Source organism: Balaenoptera musculus, chromosome X (genome assembly GCF_009873245.2).
Source record: "Balaenoptera musculus isolate JJ_BM4_2016_0621 chromosome X, mBalMus1.pri.v3, whole genome shotgun sequence".
Taxonomy (NCBI): Eukaryota; Metazoa; Chordata; class Mammalia; order Artiodactyla; family Balaenopteridae; genus Balaenoptera; species Balaenoptera musculus.
In genome coordinates this window covers 15811339-15819819 of record NC_045806.1, presented here as the reverse complement: position 1 = coordinate 15819819, position 8481 = coordinate 15811339, and positions in this window count along the sequence as shown.

The window sequence follows — 8481 nt, the reverse complement described above, 5'->3', positions numbered from 1 at the left end:
CCGTCACCAAGCAGCCGGCAGGTGAGGAGCCGGAGACCTGAGGGTGCCTGCGTGGGAAAGTGAGGCCACACTTCCAGGCCCCGCGGGAAAAGGACCTTCTTGGATTTTGCACCCCAGCTGAGCCACACACGATCGTGCAAGGCCAATCCTACTGAGCGTCCAGCCCTGCCGGTGCTGCAACTTTGAGCCTTTGCTCAATACACAAGATGGTGAAGATTAATATGCTTGGTGGAGGCCAAAAGACAGAACACCTGGTTTCTATAAATGGTTCTGCTGCTAACTTGTCTTTTAGAGATAATGTGACAGTTGTAAGTCTTCCCTATCTACTATGAGCTAGGATTTGATGAAATAAAATTCATATTTTAAGGCAAGACAAGAAAAATTTAAACAAATTGTTTTTTCTCTGCCCGTTTGGGCCTCCTGCCTCCCCTCTTGTGTGCATTGTGCATCTGCATTTATGCATTAACCTGAACTCCCTAATGGCAGAAATACCTGCTCAACCATAAAGATCAATTTTTCTTTTTCTAGCGCCAGCCATGTAACCCCTTTGGAGATAACATTCCTTTCTCAATTCTGTAAGGGATCATGATGACCCACCACTCACCTTGGATGTGCATACATCTTTGGTGAATTTTATGTACAATGCCAATATATCATTTCCCTTAAAGATAGCGACGGGTACAGAACAGACCAGGTCACATGACCTGGGGAGATACGGGGCCATACCTAATGGAAGTTCTTAGCTTAAATACTTACATATGACCTTATTAATGTCACTAGCTATATTGTTTATATCCTGCCTATTTTACAAAATGATTGTTTCTTGCATCACCAGATGTGTGACTGAGCCTGTGATAAAAATAACAATGACTAGGTGACTTGAAATGATTCACCAAATATTGATATATAGTTCTCTTAAGATCAATGATGGTAATAGCGTAACTCTAGCTATGGGAAGAAGCAACGAGAGGGAACCATTTCCTGGACCATAGCAGACCAGTAAGACAGGCGGTCCAGAGGCTTTGGGCTACTGTCAACAGGGCCTAATCCACTAATAGCACATGGAGAGTCCTATCAATGAAATCCTGGCCTTACCTGGGAATGAGCATTCCTAGTGTCATGGGCCAAATTGGTCATGAAATGCCTCCCAAACCTTGATCTAAATTAAGACCGAAAGGGAGGGGTTTGTAAAATAAAGAATGTTGCCCACCATCCAGTTCTACAAGAATCAAGTTGTAAGCTGCTGCAGTCACTGACCTAATATATACCCTAAAAGGAATTCAGGGTGAAGAACAGGATGAGGCATTTTGTGCTCTGGGAAAACTGGCAGAACTGGCCCTCAGGTAGTTAGATATTTTCAGGAGAAAATTTTATGAACCCAGTTTCTTGCATCTTCCCATACTTGGAAAAGCACTAAAACCATTAACTAAGATATCTCTTCCCTCATGAACAGCAGTAACCTTCTGCCAAGATGTGTGTTTGATTGCATGTACCCCTTCTCTAAAATCACAGACATACTGGCCTCCCTGCCCCCTTACCTCTTCAGAACAGTTCTGAGCTCTCTGAGAGGCTGTCTCCCAGGTTATAATCCTCAGGTTGGCTCAAATGAAATTTTCCATTTCTTTCTTAGGTTGACTATTGATTAATTTTTTCCTCATTATAAAATAAATGCCATGGGGATGTAATATACAGCATATGTGAAAGTTGCTAAGAGAACAGATGTCTTAAAAAGTTGTTGGGCTTCCCTGGCGGCGCAGTGGTTGAGAATCTGCCTGCCAATGCAGGGGACACGGGTTCGAGCCCTGGTCTGGGAAGATCCCACATGCCGCGGAGCAACTAGGCCCGTGAGCCACAATTACTGAGCCTGCGCGTCTGGAGCCTGTGCTCCACAACAAGAGAGGCCGCGATAATGAGAGGCCCGCGCACCGCGATGAAGAGTGGCCCCCACTTGCCGCAACTAGAGAAAGCCCTTGCACAGAAACCAAGACCCAACACAGCCATAAATTAATTAATTAATTAAAAAAGTTGTTATCACGAGAAAAAATGTGTAATTATGTATAGTCATGGATGTTAACTAGACTTATTGTGATAATTTCACAATATCTATAAATATTGAATCATTATGTTGTACACCTGAAACTAATATAGTATGTCAATTATACCTCAGTAGAAAAAGATCCATTTCATTTCTTAAAGGAAAATAAACTTTGACAGTCTCTATAATAATGTAAAAAAAAAAAAAAAAGAAAGAAAGAAAAGAAGAGAGGAGGGTTTCAGAGCTTGGGTAGAACTGGAGATGAGGGACTCCTCTCTCCAGCACTCCGGCCTGGCCAGTTTATGACCAGCTTCTCTGGGTGAAGCCGGAGGATTTAGATTAGGGATCTTGAAATATGCCTTTTGACCTTTCCTTTACAAAGCACCCTAAAACTTCTCAATCAAGCTGAACTTTAGAGCAAACCGTGGTCCTTACCATGCCTTGGGCTTTCTTGGTGGGAGCCATCCCCCCAGTGGATGACTTAGAAAAATCACATATACAGGTCATAAAAGTCAATGAATATTTGAGTGTTTTTGATGTGCTAGACTCCATGCTGTTGGAAGGACTATTTTTATTTATTTTTGGGGGGGGAGCCGTGCTGCGTGGCTTGTGGAATCTTAGTTCCCCGAACAGGGATCGAACCCAGGTCCTCAGCAGTGAAAGCGCAGAGTCCTAACCACTGGACCACCAGGGAATTCCCTGTCGGAAGGATTATGGCTAGGGGCTCTTTTGACTTCGGAGCCACAGAAATGTTTTCCATAACCATAACACAAAATGGATACAAATGGAGACAAAATGCAACACAAATGGAGACAAAATGCAACAAATGAATTTAACCAAATACGAAGTTGTTGACCTAACCCCACAGGGAATGACCTGAACAACACAGTAATAAAGCCAGAAAAAAAGAACTTCCCTAAAAAGGCTTAAATTGTTTTCAGTTATCAGTGTCATTGTTATTGGAGACCACACACACACACACACACACACACACACACCGATAAAGTGAATATATAATTATGTTGATGTCATTAGGAACCAAGATTTTCAACGTGAAACAAAAGAGACACAAATATAAAATGAAAGTAAAAGAAGCTTAGTGGTACTGATTTTGAATTGGAAATAACAGTATAAACTCATGACTATTTTCCCCTTAAAAAATATACATCCTAACTCTCTCCACTGGAAGACCTAGAAGCAAAGAGCCGCCCAATAGTAATTACTCTGAAAACTGGTAAAGGGAAAGAATTGAGGATTTATCCTCCCTCTCCTATACAGACTGAATTTCAAGGTAAACCAATAGCTGATAGGGGAAAGTTTTTTTTTTAAACTTTTTATTTTATATTGGAGTACAGCCGATTAACAATGTTGTGATAGTTTCAGATGCACAGCAAAGGGACTCGGCCATACATATGCATGTATCCATTCTCCCCCAAACTCCCCTCCCATCCAGGCTGCCACCTAACATTGAGCAGAGTCCCCTGTGCTATATAGTAGGTCCATTGGTTATCCATTTTAAATACAGCAGTGTGTGCATGTCAATCCCAAACTCCCTGACTATCCCTTCCCCCTATCCTTCCACCCCCCCCCCCCCGGAAAGTTCTTTATAGAAAAGTTTTCACTAATAAAGAAGGAATCCTAGAGTTTTAATATCCCCATCTTGCAACCCTCAAGGAGATGATGGATCTAGCCATTGGGGAACTTTATAAAGTAGGATCAAATTGAGAACATCTGGTCAACCAGCAGCCTATGCTCCTGCCCCAAGAGAAGCTCAGGTGCCTCCTCACCTGAGGCATGTTCTTGCCTCCTATCACACTGGAATCCCATCAAGCCTTCAGGCTTCCTGCCAGCTTACAGGATGGAATCTGTAAAATCAAAAAATGCAAGAAGTATTACGGAAGAGATGGCCTAGTGTCTTTAAAAAGCAAATGGCAAGATAAAAGAAAAAGTAAGTGGATGCAGGAATCGTCACATGTTATGAGACTTAGAGACTTATCAGCCAAAAGCAACCTGTGGATCCCGGCTGCATTCCAATAAAAGCAACTAGAAAAAAACATTATCAGACAACTTGGACAATTTCAACACTGACTGGATGTAATGATATTAAAGAATTGCTTAGGCATGCAAATGTTATTAAAGTACTTTTATAAAGAGTCACAGATACATACTCAAGTTTTTACAGTTGAGATGATACGATGCTTGGGAGTAGCTTTAAAATAATCCAGTGACAGTGGTGGCCACACTGGCGGAAACAAGATGGACCATGAGCTGATAACTGTTTAACCTGGTGGTGCCTGAACAGGGGTTCCTTGTACTCTTCTCTCTATTCTTGCAGATGTTTGAAAATTTCTCATTACAAAACGAGCAGTATAGATGCCAGACATCAGGGATTACATGTTGAACAATTATCTCTAGTTGTTTTAAGAAAATTCACGTTTCACCTTTTGGTATTTGCTACAGGGCATAGAAGCTACAGAAGGGCTTGCTTATGTCAGGCAATTGCAAACATTTATGAATACTCATTCATTTCACAATACATATTGAACACCTGTAAACCAGACACTGGAGTTGTAGGTGACAGGGACATGATGGCTGTCATAGAGTTAGGGTCTGGGGGAGAAGGGGACGGATATTGAATGCATAAATTACATACACAGTGCACATTTCCATTATAAAGAGTGTTATGGAGGGCTGGGGGTGATCAGGAAAGGTTGAGGAAAAGCCTTTCAGATGTGATCTGCTAACCAAGCTGCACTGAATAACCAGCTGAGCTGAGGCAGGAAGAGGGCATGCCCGGCACAGTCCCAGGTCAAAGGTGCTTTTGAGAAATGGAAACAAGATTGGCAGTAGATCATCCTGGTCCTTTTAGGCTCACTGAGGATTTAGACATTTGTCCTAAGAACAGTGAGAAGTCAAAGAAGTATTTTAACTTTAGCTTTGCATTTTGTACATATGGAAGATAAGATGTACCCACCCATGACAGGACCCCAAGGGAGATTCATTGAAAGAGGCGCCATAGTGTTTTCTTGGAAGCATGGGTTTCCTGAAACATGGTAAGATGTGTGAATAATGGTGGGTATGATCATCTCTTTCTAATAGCCAATGTAGAAATGTAAAAAAAAAAAAAAGGATTCTAAACTCTTCCCTATTGAAATGTGGGTATGCTCAAGTTGAAGAGAATTTAAGCATGAAATGCTGGGACCACCAGATCTGCAGTTCAACTATGGTGCTGCCTTTGCCCTATTCTGCATGGCCTGACAAGAGTAGGGCAAACCTTTTCTTCCACCTGTGGTTGCGTCGCCCTGGGTTGGCTTTCACTAAACCACAGACTGCATCACATGGCACATTCTTCTAAGTCTGGCCTTGTTCTCCCATCACGCAGACCGTGGCTGATTAGTGTGGCCTTAAGTTATTGTCAGTCATTTTCTTTGGCTGATTTCCAAACAGAAGCAGCCTTTGGAAACCTAATAATAGGCTTGTGGAGAGGCAGCATAGCATCTGGACTCTGGAATCTGTCTGGTCTCAAATCCTGACTCAACCACTTACTAGCTGTGTGACCTGGGGCAAGTTGCCTAATCTCTCAGTGCCTGGACATGCTCACCTTTAAAAGGAATGGAATGACAATATTCATCTCATTGGGCTGTTATGAAGCTTATACAGATTCATATTTGTCAAGCCCTCAGAACAGTGCCTGACCCATAACAAGCACTATTACTAGAATTTGGTTGGTGTGCAAATCTTTGAACGTCTTGGTGCCTCACTATCCTCATTAGTAAAGCAACTTCTAGAAACTTCTATTTTCCAGGTCCACTTTGAGAAAGAATCAGTTGGGTACTCAGCAGGTTTAAGAGGTGACTGCTATCTTTATAGTCAATAGTTAACTACTGTTTAGGGCCACCAACAAGAGCTACTACATAAACAGAAAGAACCTCTGTCAGTGTAGTACTTAGCCAAAGGTCATTAATTGAACAACGCGGCTAAACAAAGGCAGATGTCCAATGGCAGGTGGGATCGGGGTGTTCAGAGGCCTTTGAACTCATCCTGCAGCTCAAAGCTTCTTTCTGGGTCAGGTTCTCCACTCATGAAAATCCACCAGGCCTCAAATGAGATCTAATTAAACTTAAAAGCTTTTGTACAGCAAAGGAAACCATAAACAAAATGAAAAAACAACCCACAGAATGGGAGAAAATATTTGCAAATGAAGCAACTGACAAGGGATTAATCTCCAAAATACAAACAGCTCATGCAGCTCAAATTTTTAAAAAAAACCAAACAACCCAATCAAAAAATGGGCGGGGGACTTCCCTGGCAGGTCAGTGGTTAAGACTTCGCCTTCCAATGCAGGGGGTGAGGGGTCTGATCCCTGGTCAAGGAGCTAAGATCCCACATGCCTTGCAGCCAAAAAACAAAAACACAAAACAGAAGCAATATTGTTAACAAATTGAATTAAGACTTTAAAAATGGTCCTCATCAAAAAAATCTTTAAAAAAAAAATGGGTAGAAGATCTAAATAGACATTTCTCCAAAGAAGACATACAGATGGCCAAGAGGCACATGAAAAGATGCTCAACACCACTTATTATTAGAGAAATGCAAATCAAAACTACAATGAGGTATCACCTCACACCAGTCAGAATGGCCATCATTAAAAAATCTACAAACAATAAATGCTGGAGAGTGTGTGGAGAAAAGGGAACCCTGCTACACTGTTGGTGGGAATGTAAATTGGTGCAGCCACTATGGGGAACAGTATGGAGGTTCCTTAAAAAACTAAAAGTAGAGCTACCATATGATCCAGCAATCCCACTCTAGGGCGTATACCCTGAGAAAACCATAATTCGAAAAGATACATGCACCCCAATGTTCACTGCAGTACAATTTACAATAGCCAGGACATGGAAGCAACCTAAATGTCCATCGACAGAAGAATGGATAAAGAAGATGTGGTACATATATACAATGGAATATTTCTCAGCCATAAAAAAGAACGAAATAATGCCATTTGCAGCCACATGGATGGACCTAGAGATTGTCATACTGAGTGAAGTAAGTCAGACAGAGAAAGACAAATAGCATATGATATCGCCTATAACCAATCTAAAACCATGGTACAAATGAACCTATTTACAAAACAGAAATAGAGTCACAGATGTAGAAAGCAAACTTATGGTTACCAAGGGGGGAAGGGGGGGATAAATTGGGAGACTGAGATCGACATATACACACTACCGTATATAAAATAGATAACTAATAAGAACCTACTGTATAGCACAGAACTACTCAATACTCTGTAATGGCCTATATGGGAAAATAATCCAAGAAAGAGTGGATATATGTATAACTGATTCACGATGCTGTACAGCAGAAACTAACCCAACATTGTAAATCAACTATACTCCAATAATAAAAATTAATTTAAAAAAAATCCACCAGGCCTTGCCAACTGTCTGCACAACTGGCTTAACCGTCAATAAAGCTTGCCAATCTTAAGAAACTTGCCAACCTTTAAGAAACGAAAATCGGGATTTACCAAACACAAGGGAGGGGCAATTAGGGACTTTACCAAATAGCTATAATAGGATTCTTTCTTAAAGTAGTTTCTCATCATTTTATAACTAGCATTTTTCTTATTACAAAAGAAACGTGTTCCATGTAGAAATTCTGGAAACTACAGATAAATCAAAATTAAAAAAATAAAAATATTCTACAACCATACAAGGCCACACAAAGTGCTGTTAATGTCAGTATATCACCCCTCCTAGCAATATACTTTTGCTACACATTTACATATTTTAAAAATTTATAGGAATGAGGTCAGAAGGTACCTAATAGTTTGTAACCCCTTCCCACGGGTGAGTAAATATTTTTAACAACCTGATTTTTAACTCCTAATATTCCACTGTAGCTATAATTTATTCCACCAATCCGTCATTGCTGCACAATTAGATGGTTTTCCATTTTTATAATCATAAACTATGCTTGAGTATATCTGTAGCTATCACCTCATCCAAATTATTATTATTATTATTTTTAGGACAAATTTCTCGAGGTGAAATTGCTGGGTCCAACAATATGCAAACATTTCAGGGATCTGATTCATAATACTCTTTGCCCCTTAGGAAGCGTTAAATCCATTTTCAGGAATCCCCCTGGGGCCCAAAGAGAACATTATATCATATCTATTTTTAAAAAGGATTTCCAGATGTTTAAATATTTTGTTGACTCCAAGGGTGGTGGTAGAGGGGCTAAAAAGTGAGACTTAGACAAAAAGTGAATGCCGTTTCCCTGGCACACTGACTGCCAACAGTGCGCGTGTGCACCCTCGCCCGAGTCGCTGCATCTGCCACACAGCTATGGTCCATGGCCCGTCCTGAGCCTACGTGTGCCTTCCTTAGTCTCTCCTGTCTTGCCTTTGCTCCTCCCTTCCCAGTGATTCTCAATGGGAG